Genomic DNA, 18,579 nt, shown 5'->3' on the forward strand with positions numbered 1-18,579 from the left:
GGAAATGTAGGAGGAAACCGGAGCACCCGGAGAAAACCATTCGATCACAGGGAGAATGTACACACTCCGTACAGACAGCACCCGGGGTCAAGATCGAACCCGGGTCTCTGGCACTGTGAGGCAGCAACTCTATCGCTGTGCGCAGCTTTAAGGTGAGAGGGGAAAGTTTAAAAGAGATGAGTGGGGCAGGTTTTCCCACAGAGGGTGGTGGGTGCCCGGAACGCGCTGCCAGGGGTGGTGGTGGAGGCAGATACGATAGTGGTGTTTGAGAGGCTTTTAGGCACATGGATATGCAGGGACGCTACAACTTCAAATAAGCTCTGAACTACATAGACTATTATTAGAAGCATAGAAAATAGGTGCAGGAGGAGGCCATTCGGTCCTTCGAACCAGCACCGCCATTCATTGTGATCATAGCTGATCATCCCCAATCAATAACCCGTGCCTGCCTTCTCACCATAGTGTTATTATCGCACTATTATTGTTTGTTTTTGTACGTATGTGTGCGTGTATATATATACATGTGTATTTGTTAGTATGTGTGTATATATAGTATGTGTGTATATATACACACACTGAACTTTTTTCCCCTCTTGTTTATCATATTGTTTACAGTGTACTATGTTTCCATGTTCTGTTGTGCTGCTGCAAGTAAGAATTTTATTGTTTATCTGGGACATGACAATAAAACTCTTGACTCTTGAATTATTATTTTTTATTATTATTATTATTTTAAATTATTATTGTTGGCAGTGAATGGAGAGGGATATAGAGATGAGCGGAGCGAGTTTTTGTCCACAGTGGGTGGTGGGGGCCAGGAAGGCGCTGCCAGGGGTGGTGGTGGAGGCAGATACGATAGCGGTGTTGAAAACGTGAAAACATAGAAACATAGAAAATAGGTGCAGGAGTAGGCCATTCGGCCCTTCGAGCCTGCACCGCCATTCGATATGATCATGGCTGATCATCCAACTCAGTATCCTGTACCTGCCTTCTCTCCGTACCCACTGATCCCTTTAACCACAAGGGCCACATCTAACTCCCTCTTAAATATAGCCAATAAACTGGCCTCAACTACTTTCTGTGGCAGAGAATTCCACAGATTCACCACTCTCTGTGTGAAAAAAAAAATTCTCATCTCGGTCCTAAAAGACTTCCCCCTTATCCTTAAACTGTGACCCCTTGTTCTGGACTTTCCCAACATCGGGAACAATCTTCCTACATCTAGCCTGCCCAACCCCTTAAGAATTTTGTAAGTTTCTATAAGATGGTGTCTATAAGATGGTGGAAAGTACCTAGATCGGAAAATTCCGCCCAGACTCCAACAGGATGCTGAGCTTGTAAGTGTCTACGCAGCCACAAACCCTCCCCCCCCCCCCCCCCCCCCCCCCCCCCCAAGAGGTGTTTGAGTGGGAGGAGTGATGAGGAAGTGAAATTTGGTGGCAGGCCTCTACACTAATAAAAGAGGGAAAGACTTTCATTTCTATAGCACTTTTCGCACCTTTATCCGGGCACTTTACAACCTTCAAAACACTTTTGAAGTTGTGTAAAGTGGAAGCAGGGTAGACAATTTGTGTAGAGCAGCGAGCTTCCACTAACAGCGCCGTGATAATCTGTACGTGATTAGATAGAATTTAGATAGAATTAGATAGAATTTATTACCACACAACCAGGGTCGGTAGAATTTGGGTTGTCAGCAGCGATACACTAATAAAAAACACACAACCACAATAAAACTGTAACACAAACATCCACCACAGCATTCATCACTGTGGTGGAAGGCACAAAATTTGGCCAGTCCTCCTCCATTTCCGCCCCGTGGACAGGACCAGAGTCCAGAGTCAGTCCAGGATCGGCTCTTCCTCACCGGAGACCGCGGCTTTAAGTTGGTGTAGGCCGCAGGCCGGCGGTCGAGATTTAAAGTCTCCGCCGCAGCCAGAAGCACCGTAGACTGCAGGGCCGGCGGTCGAAGCTCCCCTCCAGGGGTGATGGTAAGTCCATGCCGGCCCCGCGGTAGAAGTTGGCCGCGGGCCGGCAGTGATGGCGTCTTCTTCCCCCGGGTCCCCCACGAGGGATCCTGGGCTGTAGACGCCGCACCAGCTGGAGCTCTGCAGACCGCGGCTTCAGGCTGCGACTTCAGGCTGCCGGCTGCCCCGGGCCAGCGAAAAGGAGCGCTCCCCTCCAGCGAGCCCCAGCGAGGGCTCACCCACTCCACAACGAGAGTCCACGCTGCGCCCGCCGCTGAAGCCCCGGGCGCGTCTCCGGGAAAGGCCGCGCCGATCCTTGATGTTAGGCCACGGGGGAGGCGACCTGGAAAAACTCGCCTCTCCATGGAGGAGGCGACCGAAGCGGTTTCCCCCTTACCCCCCCACACAAAACACACAAAGGAACATTAAACACATACTTTAAAACATACTAAAAAAATAAAAAATAAAAAAAAATAAAAATGATATGTTTAGCTTTAACCGAAGATAGATACAAAAAGCTGGAGTAACTCAGCGGGTCAGGCAGCATCTCTGGAGAAAAGGAACAGGTGACGTTTCGGGTCAAAATCCTTCTTCTTTACTTTAGTTTAGTTTTGAGTTACAGCGTGGAAACAGGCCCTTCAGCCCATCGGGTCCGTGCCGACCAATGATCGCCCCGTGCGCTAGTTCTCTCCTACACTCTAGCGACAATTTACAGAAGCCAATTAACCTACAAAACCTGTGCCTCTTTGGAATGTGGGAGGAAACCGGAGCACCTGGAGAAAACCCACGCGGTCACGGGGAGAACGTACAAACTCCGTACAGACAGCACCCGTAGTCAGGATGGAACGCGGGTCTCTGGCGCTGTGAGGCAGCAACTCTACCGCTGAGCCACCGTGCGGCCCCAATGTTGCCGGGACGTTAGTCGAGGGGGTAAATAATTGGCAGGAGGAATTGCAATTATCTTCATCCTATCCTGGAATCTTTTATCTCTACCCAAGAGAACAGATAGGCCCTCAGTGTGATCTCATTTTATTTCAAACCCCCAGTGGAGTGTTAGCTGAATGCCAAAGTTTCCGAAGATGCACAACAACTCACTACTTTATTTTTAAGGCAGCACCTCCGATTATCTAGCCTTATCGCGAATATTTGCAGGGTAAAGCAGTTGCAAGGCCCACAGCTAGTGGTGTTTACTTGCATCCTCCTCTAGCTGAATTTACCAACAGCGGAAATAACTATATCACTGTTTCCTTTGCCGTCACACTTTCCCTCTTCCCCTTCCCAATGCTTCTCCGTCAGCGAGAATGGTTTTGTAACAATTGCTGAACAGATTAAACCTATCCCGCACTATCCATCTTATCACAGAGAAACATGACCTTGCAGGAGAAGGAGCTAAATTCACACATGACAATCGAGATGACTCTATATGGAGTTTGTCCCGGTGAGGAGAGATTGTTTATAGACCATCTACACCTCAAACCAATCTCCCTTCTATTGATTCCACCTACACCTCACGCTGCCTCGGCAAGGCCAGCAGCATCATCAAGGACCAGTCTCACCCCGGTCACTCCCTTTTCTCCCCTCTCCCATCAGGCAAGAGGTACAGACTCCTGGGCAGCACGGTGGCACAATGGTCGAGTTGCTGCCCTTCAGTGCCAGAGACCCGGGTTCGTTTACAGTGTTTACAATGAAATTCTTACTTGCAGCAGCACAACAGAATATGGAAACATAGTACACTGTAAACAATAGTTTGTATGTTCTCCCCGTGACCGCGTGGGTTTTCTCCGAAATCTTTGGTTTTCTCCCACACTCCAAAGACGTCCAGGTTTAAAGGTTAATTAGCTTGATATAAATGTAAATTGTCCCTAGTGTGTAGGATAGTGTTCGTGTGTGGGGATTGCTGGTTGGCACGGACCCCGTGGGTCGAAGGGCCTCTTTCCGTGCTGTATCTTTAAAACTAAAACTACAGAAGTGTGAAAACGCACACCTGCAGGTTCAGGGTTAGTTACTTCCCAGCTGTTATCAGGCAACTGAACCGTCCTCTCACCAACTAAAAGTTGGTCCTGACCTCCCATCTATCTCATTGGAGACCTTAGGACTATCTTGAATCAGACTTTACTGGACTTTATCTTGCACTATTTCCTGTATGGTCTTTCCACTAACTGGATAGCACGCAACAAAAAGCTTTTCACTGTACCTCGATACACGTGTCAATAGTAAACTACTCATAGATGTTCAGAAGAAAAGGAGATCTCAGTGACATGATAAGCTAGGGTACGGTCCGATTCACCTCTACCCCATTGCGGACATTGGACTTTGTCTCTGGAACTGATGCGCTACGATGCTGAGAACTATATTCTACACTCTGTATCTTCCCCTTTGTTCTACCTATTATACTTGAGTTTGGCTTGATTGCATCTATGCACGGCATATCTGATCTGTTGGACAGCATTAAAAATAAAGCTTTTCGCTCAGTAAGCGTGATAATAATAAACCTGAACATAAACTCTTTTCGAGTCATGGGGTCATAGAGTGATACAGCGTGGAAACAGGCCCTTCAGCAGAAACTTGCCCACACCGGCCAACATGTCCCAGCCACACTAGTCCCACCTGCCTGCGCTTGGTCCACACCCCTCCAAACACTTCCTATCCATGTACCTGTCTAACTGTTTCTTAAACGATGGGGTAATCCAGGCCTCAACTACCTCCTCTGGCAACTTGTTCCATACACCCACCAAAAGATTGTGAAAAAGATTAAAAATTCCTTCATCTCTGCTCAAACGTAGCACTCTTGTTTTGGGATATCTTTACCATAGGAAAAACGTTCTAACTATTTACCATGTCTATGCCCCTCATAATCTTATCAATTTGGTCAATCCAAGTCTGCTTGCCCCTGTCAGCTAAACTTCCCCTGGTTTCCATAAGTTGGAAAAGTGGCTCAGTATCACAGCAACCCCTGGATGAGTTTTTTTGTTTAATTCAAGTTTAATACAGCGTGGCAACAGGCCCTTCGGCCCACCGAGTCCGTGCCGACCAATGATCATGTGTAGGAAAGAAATGCAAATGCTGGTTTAAATCGAAGATAGACACAAAGTGCTGGAGTAACTCAGCGGGACAGCCAGCATCTCAGGAGAGAAGGAATGGGTGACCTTTCGGGTCGAGACGTCGAGTCTGAAGAAGGTCTCAACCAGAAACGTCACCCATTCCTTCTCTCCAGAGATGCCACCTGTCCCTCTGAGTTACTCCAGCTTTTTGTGTCTATCTCCGACCAATGATCACCCATTCTCTGTTTCGCATCCTACACAATTATCCTACAAACCTGCACGTCTTTGGAATGTGGGAGGAAACCGGAGCACCCGGAGGAAAACCCACGCGGTCACGGGGAGAAGGTACAAACTCCATACAGACAGCACATGTAGTCAGGATGGAACCCGGGTCTCTGGCGCTGTGAGGCAGCAACTCTACCGTATTTGATATTTAACTGCTACAGTAACTTGCCTCGCAGGCAGCTCCCTCTCTGTTTCTTCAGCACTTTCAAAATAGCAACAAACCGCTGAAATTGATACTGGTTAAATTTAAGCATATTTTCCAAAATAACTCTGCTATCTAATAGTTTAAGAATATGTTTCCGTCTTTGTAAGGCTGACTGCCTCCATCCTTGCTTTAGCTGGTCTGAACACCCACACTTGGTTTTATTACCTGTGGATCAATCCTGGGTGGACATACTGCGCTGTTCCATTCTCCTCAAACTTGAGCTCACGCTGAAGTCTCTTTCCTATGTCCAACTCACTCTACACCAAAGATCTTTGCTCTACACCTGGTTCACAGCTCACCCTTGCACTCACTGACATGTGATGGTTCCCATTTCACCAATACAATAGGCAATACACAATAGGTGCAGGAGTAGGCCATTCGGTCCTTCGAGCCAGCACCGCCATTCAATGTGATCATGGCTGATCATCCCCAATCAGTACCCCGTTCCTGCCTTCTCCCCATATCCCCTGACTCCGCTATCTTTAAGCCCTATCTAGCTCTCTCTTGAAAGTATCCAGAGAACCTGCCTCCACCGCCCTCTGAGGCAGAGAATTCCACAGACTCCCCACTCTCTGTGTGAAAAAGTGTTTCCTCGTCTCCGTTCTAAATGGCTTACCCCTTATATTCTTAAACCTCAGAATTTTATGTGTAGGAAAGAAATCTAGATGCTGGTTTACACCGAAGTTGGACACAAAAAGCTGGAGTAACTCAGCGGGACAGGCAGCATCTCTGGAGAGAAGGAATGGGCGACGGTTGGGGTCGAAAAAGGAAGAAGGGTCTCGACCCGAAACGTCACCCAATCCTTCTCTCCAGAGATGCTGCCTGTCCCACTGAATTACTTCAGCTTTTTGTGTTTATTCTCGGAACTTTAGTTTAGTTTATTTCAGAGATACATCCTGGAACCTGTCCCACCGAGTCCACGCCGACCAGCGATCACCCGTTCACACTAGTTCTGTGTTATCCCACATTCGCATCCACTCCCTACACACTAGGGGGCAATTTACACTGGGCCGATTAACTTACAACCCGCACGTCTTTGGGGTGTGGGTTTTCTCTGGGAGCTCTGGTTTCTCCCCACATCCCAAAGTCGTGCAGGTTTGTAGGTGTGGGATAGAACTAGCGTATCGGTGATCAACGGTTGGCGCGGCCCCATATCTGAGGAAGGGATGTGTTGGCACTGGAGAGGGTCCAGAGGAGGTTTACAAGGATGATCCCAGGAGTGTCTGGGTCAGCATATGATGAGCGTTTGACGGCACTGGGCCTGTACTCGCTGGAGTTTAGAAAGTTGAGGGGGGGACCTCATTGAAACGTACAGAATAATGAAAAGGCATAGATAGAGTGGATGTGGAGAGGATGTTTCCACTGGTGGGAGAGTCTAGGACCAGAGGTCACAGCCTCAGAATTAAAGGACGTTCATTTAGTAGGGAGGTGAGGAGGATCTTCTTTAGTCAGAGAGTAGTTAATCTGTGGAACTCATTGCCACAGAGGGCTGTGGAGGCCAAGTCAGTGGATATTTTTAAGGCAGAGATAGACAAATTCTTGATTAGAACGGGTGTCAAGGGTTATGGGGAGAAGGCAGGCGAATGGGATTAGGAGGCAGAGATTCATAGCTGAATGGCGGAGTAGACTCGATGGGCCAAATGGCCTATTTCTACTCCTGTAAACTTGTGAATGTGAAGTAAACTAGAAACACCCTTACTGAGCAAGAACCTGGTGTCCCCACCGGACTCTGCCCCCACCCCCCCCCCCCCCCCCTCAGTGTGATCCGCTGAGTTACTGCAGCCCTTTGTGTATTGTTTTTTCTCCAGCACAGTGCGAATGGGAGCCCTCAGCTTCCTTTATACGATTAGTGCATGGTGCAGCCTACAGTAGCAGCTGTTCAGACTTTGTGTAAATGCCAATTGTTGGGGAAGCTGAACCGTCCATTTGCCGTGGCTTAACCCTCGCCTGCCCTCCCTCCCCCCACACACACACACACATAAAGGGCTTTATTCCTCAGTAGTTCAGCTGCTCAGCAGTCAGCCCTGCCAGATGGAGGGGCTGATAGAGGTGGCATCTGGACGCTACTTAAACAGTTCACGTATTTACAGCCTACCGAGCTGTCTCCGAGACCCAGCTCCCCACTATTTGTCACGCCTTCGACACACCGCGTTAGCCGTGTGAGATTTAAGCTGTCGCTCTTTGCACATGAAAGGAAACTCAGCGTTTTTCAGAAGCCTCATCTGTTCAACCCCACGATGATTCAACAAAATGTTATTGTCACGTGTACCATGGTACAGTGAAGTTCTTTGTTTTGCTCACAATCCCGGTAACATCACGGCATAGAGAAGCACAACCATAGATAATCACAGTTGCTGCCTCACAGCGCCGGTGACCTGTGGTTCCATCCTAACTACGGGTTTAGTTTTAGTGCAGTTTATTGTCACGTGTATCGAGGTACAGTGAAAAGCTTTTTGCTGCGCGCTAACCAGTCAGCAGAAAGACAATCCATGATTACAATCAATCCATTTACAGTGCTGTCTGTACCAAAGGATCCTATAGCGGAGCAAGATAGACCACTCCTGCTAAATGCAATGGGCTGACGTGAGGTACGCAACGGAGAGGAACGTGGGCCTTTTTTTCATCCATTTCAGTAACCCGACCAGACCCGACTCGCAGTGTAATCAACGTTGCGGGGGAACAGTTGTGTTAATAAATTTAAATTCTGAAAATGAGGAGAAGATTTTTACCAAATAACTTTTATTTTTATGAGGATGTTTCCGTAACCGGCTTCCGTCTCCGCACTAGTATCCTACGGGATCTTTGGTGCGGAGACGGAAGCCGGTTACGGAAATGGAGCCTTAAATTACCCACGAATCTGCCCATGACCGTACTACGCCTTTTTAGTCGAGTGATCTATCTTGCTCGCTATAGGATCTTTGGTCTGTACGGAGTTTGTGCGTACTCCCCGTGACCTGCGTGAGTTATCTCCGGGTGCTACAGATTCCTCCCACACTACAGAGAGGTACAGGTTTGTAGGTTAATTGGCTTCTGTAAATTGTAAACAGTCCCGAGTGTGTAGGATAGTGTTAGTGTACGGGGATCGGTGGTCGGCACGAACTTGATGGGCTGAGGACCTGTATCTCTAAAGTCATAAGTACAAAGTGCAATGATTGTAGTGTAAGAATAGTCGACTTCACTGAGGCAATAGTTAGTTTAGTTCATTGTCACGTCCACTGAGGTACAGTGAAAAGTTTCTGTTGCGTGCTGACTGGTCAGCGGAAAGAAAATACATGATTACAATCGAGGCATCCACAGTGTACAGATACAGGATAAAGGGAATGAGGAGAGGATTAAAAGAGTGGAGCGATTGTAATGCGTGATTACAGATCCACCTCTGGGACCAGCACGCAGAGACTCGCCTAGCTTGGGCACCGTCTTGCTCCAAGCACTCAAAGAGTCGCCACATTTCTGGTGCCAACTTGCACCATGCAAGTTTCAAAGGTCTTAATAGTACACAGTCCTCTCTTGGCCTTAAAGGCACGTTGTCCTGGCGACGGCACGGGGTTGGAGTTGCCAAGGGTCAGAGTTGCCAGGGGTCAGAGTTAAAAGGGGTCAGAGTTAACAGGGGTCAGAGTCGCCAGGGGTCAGAGTTGACAGGGGTCAGAGTTGACAGGGGTCAGAGTCGCCAGGGGTGAGAGTTGCCAAGGGTCAGTTGCAGGGGTCAGCCTGGCCTGGCCATGCTGTCGGCGGCCTCCATTATTAACCGTGTGAGATTTCAGCTGCCGCTTTTTGCACATGAAAGGAAATTCAGTGTTTCAGAAGCCGAGTTCATCTGTTCACCAGTGACAAACACTGCAATGTTTGAGTCCATCCATAGTCCTTTGAACGTTAATTAAGTTGGAGGAAATAATATTTGGTTTAGGCTGGCACATGGTGGAGTGAGAGCAGATGCTGGAATTCTGAGCCAATCACAAAGTACCGGAGACAAAAGGAGATGCAGATGTTGGTTTACAAAAAAAGACACAAAGTGATGGAGTAACTCAGCAGGTCAGGCAGCATCTCTGGAGTCCCTAGTGTGTAGGATAGCATAAGTGGGATGATGGCTGGACAGCGCAGGATCGGTGGGCCGAAGGGCCTCTTTCCACCCGTCTAAAGTCATCTCTCCTGCCAGGCCCGCAGGTTTATTCCAGCACTGTGTGTCTTTCCAAGTTTGTCAGTCTCTCCTTATAACTAATACCCTCTATTCCAGGCAGCATTCTGGTAAACCTCTTCTAAAATCTGGTAAAAGGACTCCATCTCCCATAGACTAGACTTTTGACTTTTGAGTCAACTATACTTCCAGTTTTCTAGTCAACTAGATGTTAGACACAGCACGGAAACAGGCCCTTCGGCCTACTGAGTCCGTGCCGACCAGCGATCCCTGTGCACTAACACTGTCCTACACACACTAGGGACAATGTACAAATTCCTAGAAGCCAATTCACCGACAAACCTGTAAATCTTTTTAGTGTGGGAGGAAACCGGAGCACCCGGAGAAAACCCCACGCAGGTCACTGGGAGAAGGTACAAACTCCATACAGACAGCGCCCGTAGTCAGGCTCAAACCCAGGTCTCTGGCGCTGTGAGGTAGCAACTCTACCACTGCGCCACTGTGCCACCCTAAGTCTGAGCTAAAGGACAGCAGTGAAGCAAAGATGTTGGGCATGTTTGTGTGTGATCGGCATGTTCTGCATCAGTCAACACATAGTGCCGTGAGCTGGGGTGTCTCGGGCAATTATTAATGGTGTGGCCTCTCCTCCTTGCTTTAGCATAGTTTAGTTTATTGTCACCTGTACGAGGTACAGTGAAAAGCTTTTGTTGCGTGCTATCCAGTCAGCGGAAAGACAATACATGATTACAATCGAGCCATTTACAGTGTACAGATACGGGATAAGGGAATAACGTTTAGTGCAAGGTAAAGCCAGCAAAGTCCGATCAAGGATAGTCCGAGGGTCACCAATGAAGTAGATAGTAGTTCAGCGCTGCTCTCTGGTTGTGGTAGGATGGTTAATTTACCTGAGAACAGCTGGGAAGAAACTGTGTGGGAAGGAACTGCAGATGCTGGTTTAAACCGAAGATAGACACAAAAAGCTGGAGTAACTCAGTGGGACAGGCAGCATCTCTGGAGAGAAGGAATGGGTGACGTTTCGGGTCGAGACCCTTCTTCAGGCTGAGAGTCAGGGGAAAGGACAACAAGAGATATAGACGATGATGTAGAGAGATAAAGAACAATGAATGAAAGATATGCAACAAAGTAACTATGATAAAGGAAGAGGCCATTATTCACTGATTGTTGGGTGAAAACGAGAAGCTGGTGCGACTAGGGTGGGGAAGGGATGGAGAGAGAGGGAATGCAGGGGTTACTTGAAGTTAGAAATATTCATACCACTTGGCTGTAAGCTGCCTAAGCGAAATATGAGATGCTGTTCCTCCAATTTGCGTTTAGCCACACTCTGATAGTGGAGGAGATGGAGGACAGAAAGGTCTGTGTGGGAATGGGAAGGAGATTTAAAGTGTTTGGCAAATGGGAGATCAGGTTGGTTCACACGGGCTGAGCGAAGGTGTTCCGCGAATCGATCGCCCAGTCTGCCTTTGTTCTCACCGATGTATAGGAGTCCACATCTTGAGCAATGGATACAGTGGATGAGGTCGGAGGAGGTGCGAGCGAACCTCTCCCTGAATCTGGAGGTGTGCGTTTTCACACTTCTGTACCTTTTGCTCGATGGGAGAGGGGAGAAGCTGAGCGAGCTGCCTGAGATGCGAGGCAGAGACGGTGGGGCTTCTGGCGATGGAGTGCTCCGTCAGTGGTAGCCAGTTATACCGCACTCTGCCTTGGGGCCAACGTGGGTTAAACTCCAGACTGAATCTAAACGTGTGTTGCAATGTGCTCCAAACTGGTTTGTTGTGTTGGAGCTGAGCCAGTGTGTGTTGCCTCCATGCCCCCAGCTTTGGCACAGACATTGTGCTGTACTATTCCAAGTTCTATCTGTGGAGGCAATGGACAGATGACGGAATTGGGCCGGGACCCTTCTTCACACTCCTAACCCAAAAGGCCGCCTGTCCACTCTCTCCATAGATGCTGCCTGACCCGCAGAGTTCTTCCAGCATCGTAATTAGGCCAGTGTTCTGTCTGAATAGTCCCTTGTAGCACAGTCAGCTGTAGAGATGGCCCCAGAGTTATACAGCACGGAAACAGGCCATTCAGCCCATGCTGAGCAAGTTGACTCATTGGGCTAGTCCCATTTGGCTGCATTTAGCCCGTAACCCTCCCTCTATCCATATTTCTGTCCGATTTTCTTTTGAAAGTCGTCATTGTGTCTAACTTGTGATTTAATAATTGCCTGATACACACCAGCAACTCTACGGCTCACTGAGCTGAGAGATGACTGGTATTCGACGGGTTATTCACACAGAAAACTGGCCTAAACACAAAGTGCTGGAGGATCTCAGCGGGTCAGGCAACGTCTGTGGAGGGAACGGGCTGGCAACGTTTCAGGTTGGGAGTCTGAAGAAGGGTCTCGACCCGTCTGGTCACCTAGTCCTTCTATCCAGAGATGCGGCCTGGCCCGCTGAGTTGAGTTACTCCAGAATTTTGTGTCTACGGTGTAGACCAGCACCTGTAGTTCCTTCCTACTCGTGTAAGATGGAACAGTACAGCACAATGACTGTGTCTCTCACAATATTCTATAGTTCAAAGAGTCATGGGAGCAGAATTGGTTTGCACTAGTGGGAGAGTCTAGGACTAGAGGTCATAGTCTCAGAATTAAAGGACGTTCCTTTAGGAAGGAGATGAGGAGGAATTTATTTAGCCAGTGGGTGGTGCATCCATGGAATTCTTTTCTTGGCTGTGGAGGCCAAGTCAGTGGATAATTTTAAGGCAGAGATAGATAGATTCTTGATTAGTACGGGTGTCGGGGGTTATGGGGAGAAGGCAGGGGAATGGGGTTAGGAGGGAGAGATAGATCAGCCATGATTGAATGGCGGAGTAGACTTGATGGGCCGATTGGCCTAATTCTGCTCCTATCACTTATGACATGAATTAGGACATTCGGCCCATTAAGTCTACTCTGCCTTTCAATCATGGCTGATCTATCTTTCCCTCTCCACCCCATTCTCCTGCCTCATAGACAATAGACAATCACCTTCCTCCCCATAACCTTTCACACTCGTACTATTCAAGAATTCGTCAATCCCAACTTTAAAAATACCCGATGACTTGGCCTCCACAGCCGTCTGTGGCAATGAATTCCACTTCCATGAAGATGGACACAAAATGCTGAAGTAGCTCAGCGGGACAGGCAGCACCTCTGGAGAGAAGGAATGGTTTTTAGGTCGAGACCTTTCCTCAGTGTCAACCAACATCTGCAGTTCCTTCCTATCCGTACATCCACTTCTATGAATATGCTGTAACCAGGTCTCCTCACAACCTCCAGCCTGTGTGTTGTTGTTTGCTGTAGCCTCGGGGAATTAACTGTACTCTCTCCCCACCCCCCTACCTCTCCCGTAAAGGAGTGTTTGGTTTCCAGCCTGTGGCTGGCTGGCAGTGACGACTATCACTACACCCGCCCCTGGTCTTTCCAGCTCTCTCCTCGGCAACTCAGCAGGAGGAAACGTGTCACTGCTTTCTGAGAACTCGTACTGTGTGTTCTCGGTCAGCTAAGCTGGTTGTAAAGTTGGGAGGAGCAGGCGTACGTAACCAGGCTGAAGGTCTTTGATCTCAGTACTGCCGCGTTGCCGATGGCCCCCGGATCCCGCTGTTCCTGCCAGCTCACGCAGCAGAAAGCCGAACACTATTATTACTCCAAGAGTACTATATTATTACTCCACCGTCCCTGGCCCCCTTCCAACTCTCCCAGAAGGATAAAATATGCAGGGACGTCAGAAAGAACTAATCGGCCGTGTACTAGCACTACCCATTCTTTTAATCTGGTTTTTCACTTATGTATTGTGTTTATTAAATATAATTTATGATGCTTTTATAAGTGACATACTAAGATTTTATATGCTCTCACCCCAACCATGGACTGTTTACCCTCCTACCATCCGGGAGGCATTACAGGTCTCTCCGTTACCGGACCAGCAGGTCCAGGAACAGCTTCTTCCCTGTGGCTGTTACACTACTCAACAACGTACCTCGGTGACTGCCAATCACCCCCCCCCCCCCCCCCGACACTCCTCCTACAGGAAAAACACTAAGAATGTATGCATGTAAATAGATTTATTTATTGAAATCATATTCTATGTCGCTCTCCAGGGAGATGCTAACTGCATTTCGTTGTCTCTGTACTGTACACTGACAATGACAATTAAAGTTGAATCTGAATCTGAATCTGAATCTGGGACATGTACTTTATGATATTTTTTAATATGCAATGCATTTTTTTAACGAGTCCGTAATAAAGTTTATTATTATTATTATTAATATTAACCGACATAGTAGAGACAATTTACGGTGGTCAATTAACCTACAAACCCAGGGTAGACAAAAGTGCTGGAGAAACTCAGCGGGTGCAGCAGCATCTATGGAGCGAAGGAAATAGGCAACGTTTCGGGCCGAAACCCTTCGGGAAATTTCCTTCGCTCCTTGGATGCTGCTGCACCCGCTGAGTTTCTCCAGTACTTTTGTCTACCTGAGTCCTTAGAGAGCAGATTCTATCTACTCTATCTATGTCTCTCATAATCTTATACACTTGTTTACCTACCTGAAAATAACCCCCCCAAGCAGCGTGGAATGTGACCTCAATACCCTTACAAACAGTTTAAGAAGGAACTGCAGATGCTGGAAAATCGAAGGTAGACAAAAGTGCTGGAGAAACTCAGCGGGTGCAGCAGCATCTATGGAGCGGAGGAAATAGGCAACGTTTCGGGCCGAAACCCTTCCGGGTTTCGGCCCGAAACGTTGTCTATTTCCAGAAGGGTTTCGGCCCGAAACGTTGCCTATTTCCTTCGCTCCATAGATGCTGCCGCACCCGCTGAGTTTCTCCAGCACTTTTGTCTACCTTCGATTTTCCAGCATCTGCAGTTCCTTCTTTAACCTACAAACCCAGCGTCTGTGCCGACCAGCGATCAACCCGTACATGGTCGCAGGGTGCCAAAAGTTTTCAACGTGTTGAAAATTTTCGGCAACCTGCTTGCGCCTATGACGGGTGCCGGCAAGTCGCCGAAAAAATCGCGTAAGTGGGACAGGCCCTTTAACCTACACACAATTTTTTTACAACTCACCCGAAGCCGATTAACCGTTAACGTGTACGTCTTTGGAGTGTGGGAGGAAACCGGAGCACCCGGAGAAAACCCACGCGTGTCACGGGGAGAACGTACAAACTCTGTACAGACAGCACCCGCAGCCAGGATCGAACCTGGGTCTCTGGTACTGTGAGGCAGCAACTCTACCCGCTGCACCACTGCAGTTTCTTAAATGACTCTTTCAGAATTTTTTTTTTCTTTTATCCCCATCGAAAGATACAGCAGAGAAACCGACCCTTCGCCCCACAGAGTCCACACCGACCATCGACCACCCGTTCACACTAGTTCTATGTTATCCCATTTTGTCATCCACCCCCTACACATCAGGGGAAATTTACAGAGGGCAATTTACAGTAACCTCTCTTCCAGCTTCTCCCCCCCCGCACCCCCCCCCCCCCACCCCCACCCCCATCGCCACAATCATTCTGAAGTGGGTCCTGACCCAAAACTCACCTTCCCCACAAATGCTACCTGACCTGCTGAGTTCCTCCAGTACTTTGTGTTTTGCTCAAGATTCCAGCATCTGCGGTTCCATGTGTCTCTGTCTATAAAAGTTGTTATTGCACGGCACGGTGGCGCAGTGGTAGAGTTGCTGCCTCACAGCGTCAGAGCCCCGGGTTCGATCCCGACTACTGGTGCTGTCTGTACGGAGTTTGTACGTTCTCCCCAAGACCGTGTGGGTTTTCTCCGGGTGCTTCAGTTTCCGCCCACACTCCAAAGACGTGCGGGTTTGTAGGTTAATTTGCTTGGCATAAATGTAAAATTGTCCCTAGTGTGTGTAAGATAGTGTTAGTGTGCGGGGATCGTATAATCGGTGCGGACTCAGTGGGCTGAAGGGCCTGTTTCCACACTGTATCTCTAAACTAAACTAAACTAAAGACAGACAAATAAGGAACTGCCTGAACGACCTCCTCTGCCAGCTCGTTTCACATACCCACCACTTTTTATGTTTAAACGTTGCCAATCAGGTCCCCTGTAAACCTTTCCTCTCTCACCTCGAAACCTCTCTCTCTAATCCCTCTCGCATTATTTAAAAATTGCTCTGGGGATGACCTATGTCATCAGTGACATCAGTCATTGTTCATGAAGTCTAGATACTGCTGGAGGCCAAGTACAGAGCTGAACACAGACAATTGCTGATTGAGGCTGAGACATTACCCTGCTTTATAAACCAACACTAGCTTCTCCGAAGATAGACACAAAATGCTGGAGTAACTCAGCGGGACAGGCAGCATCTCTGGAGAGAAGGATTCCTTCTCTCCAGAGACGCTGCCTGTCCCGCTGAGTTACTCCAGCACATTGTCTCTATCTTTGGTTTAAACCAGCATCTGCAGTTCCTTCATATACAAGTTTTCCTATGTGTCCTGCTTTCATGGGGAATTGTAGTAAACACTGCCCAGTCCATCATCGGCTCTGACCTTCCTTCCATCGAGGGGATTTATCGCAGTCGCTGCCTCAAAAAGGCTGGCAGTATCATCAAAGACCCACACCATCCTGGCCACACACTCATCTCCCTGCTACCTTCAGGTAGAAGGTACAGGAGCCTGAAGACTGCAACGACCAGGTTCAGGAATAGTTACTTCCCTTCAGCCATCAGGCTATTAAACCTGGCTCGGACAAAACTCTGATTATTAGCAACCACTTTCTGTTATTTGCACTACCAGTTTATTTATTCATGTGTGTATATATTTATATCATGGTATATGGACACATTTATCTGTTTTGTAGTAAATGCCTACTATTTTCTGTGTGCTTAAGCAAAGCAAGAATTTCATTGTCCTATACAGGGACACATGACAATAAACTCACTTGAACTTGAATTGAATCTGTTCACAACAGCCCAGCCAGTTACTCCTTCAATCCAATAGCCAATGTGTGTGGGGCAAAGATGGGCGTACTAACACTTACACGCAAAATCTCTTACCCTGCCGGAGATGCGATTGTTTTCCGGATCGTATCTCCGGTCGCTCTGCGGCCTAACATCGTGGAGCTGGAGGCCTTGCTCGGGACTGACTTACCATCGGAGCCCATCCCTTGCCTGGGATCGCTCCAACCGCTCAAGGAGCTCGCAGTCTCGGGTAGAGACCGTAGATGTCGGCAGTTCGAACGACGCAGAAGGATCGACCAGCCCTGACCCAGGGTCCGATCGCCCGGCGCGGGGAGCTGAGATTCCCCCAGATGCAGGAGTTGATCGCTCCGACGCGGAGGGCCCGAACGCCGCCGGATACGGGAGTAAGATCGCCCCGTCTACAGAAGGCTCGAGGCCCCTGACCTCGGGTGGACAAAGAAGGGAAGAGATTAAACCTTTTTTTCGCCTTTCATCACAGTGAGGAATGTGGAGGAGTCACTGTGGTGGATGTTTATGTTAAAATGTACGTTATGTGTTCCGTTGTGTTTTATTTGTATGACTGACTTGGCAAATGAAATTCCTCATATGTTGCAAAACATATTTGGCTAATAAAGTATTATTGTATTGTAAGATGGAGCGGTACAGTTGCTGCCTCACAGCGCCAGAGACCCGGGTTCCATACTGACTACGGGTGCTGTCTTTATGGAGTTTGTATGTTCTCCTTGTGACCACGTGGGTTTTCTCCGGGGCTCTGGTTTCCTATCACTCTCCAAAAGACGTACAGGTTTGGAGATTAATTGGCTTCGGTAAAATTGTAAATTGTCCCTGGTGTGTGTAGGATCGTGTTGGTGTGCGAGGTGATCGCTGGTCGGTGTGGACTCGGTGGGCCAAAGGGCCTGTTTCCGCGCTGTATCTCTAACGTCCAAAGATTACAAACTAACACGAAACAATGTTGTGTTATAACACATTAAACCTTTAGACTTTTCTAAACAAATAAGACTGCATTCCAAATGGGACTAGAGTAGATGGGACATCTCGGTCGGCATTTGTAAGGTGGGCCGAAGGGCCTGTTTGCACGCTGTATTACTCTTCTTAGGAATCTTAGGCCCCCCTCGGTCATGGCTGACCATAGGTGTCTGTCTCCAGGGTTGGAGGACGCCTGTGCGTGACTTTGTTTAACGTGAGGAGACTGGTGCACAGACATCCACCCCACGGTCCTTGACAGATCTAGGTCAGGATCCAGTGGCATGGAGTCCAAGACGACCGGAGACCTTTTTCTGCTGCAGCCGTCATCCGCCTTCCCAGCCCGTTGTGGCGCTCCACCAAGGTCAGCCATCGTCCTCCGCCTGTTCCACCATTGAGGCCTTGGTTGGATTGCTCTTTGTCAGAGACCTCCCCCTCGACCTTACCGCCATGGGTGACCCTACCAGGAGCATAGCTCCAGACGGCATCGCTCTCAGGACCTCACAAGCTTCTCCACCACGACAAGGTGACAATCAATGGAGAAGGTATTACTCTATGACTAGGGTCATAGTCATAGAGTCATTTTGGTCTCCTAATCTGAGGAGAGACATTCTTGCCATAGAGGGAGTACAGAGAAGGTTCACCAGACTGATTCCTGGGATGGCAGGACTTTCATATGAAGAAAGACTGGATAGACTCGGCTTGTACTCGCTAGAATTTAGAAGATTGAGGGGGGATCTTATAGAAACTTACAAAATTCTTAAGGGGTTGGACAGGCTAGATGCAGGAAGATTGTTCCCGATGTTGGGGAAGTCCAGAACAAGGCGTCACAGTTTAAGGATAAGAGGGAAGTATTTTAGGACCGAGATGAGAAAATCATTTTTCACACAGAGAGTGGTAAATCTGTGAAATTCTCTGCCACAGAAGGTTGTTGAGGCCAGTTCATTGGCTATATTTAAGAGGGAGTTAGATGTGGCCCTTGTGGCTAAAGGGATCAGGGGGTATGGA

This window comes from Amblyraja radiata, chromosome 24, assembly GCF_010909765.2.
Source record: "Amblyraja radiata isolate CabotCenter1 chromosome 24, sAmbRad1.1.pri, whole genome shotgun sequence".
Lineage (NCBI taxonomy): Eukaryota > Metazoa > Chordata > Chondrichthyes > Rajiformes > Rajidae > Amblyraja > Amblyraja radiata.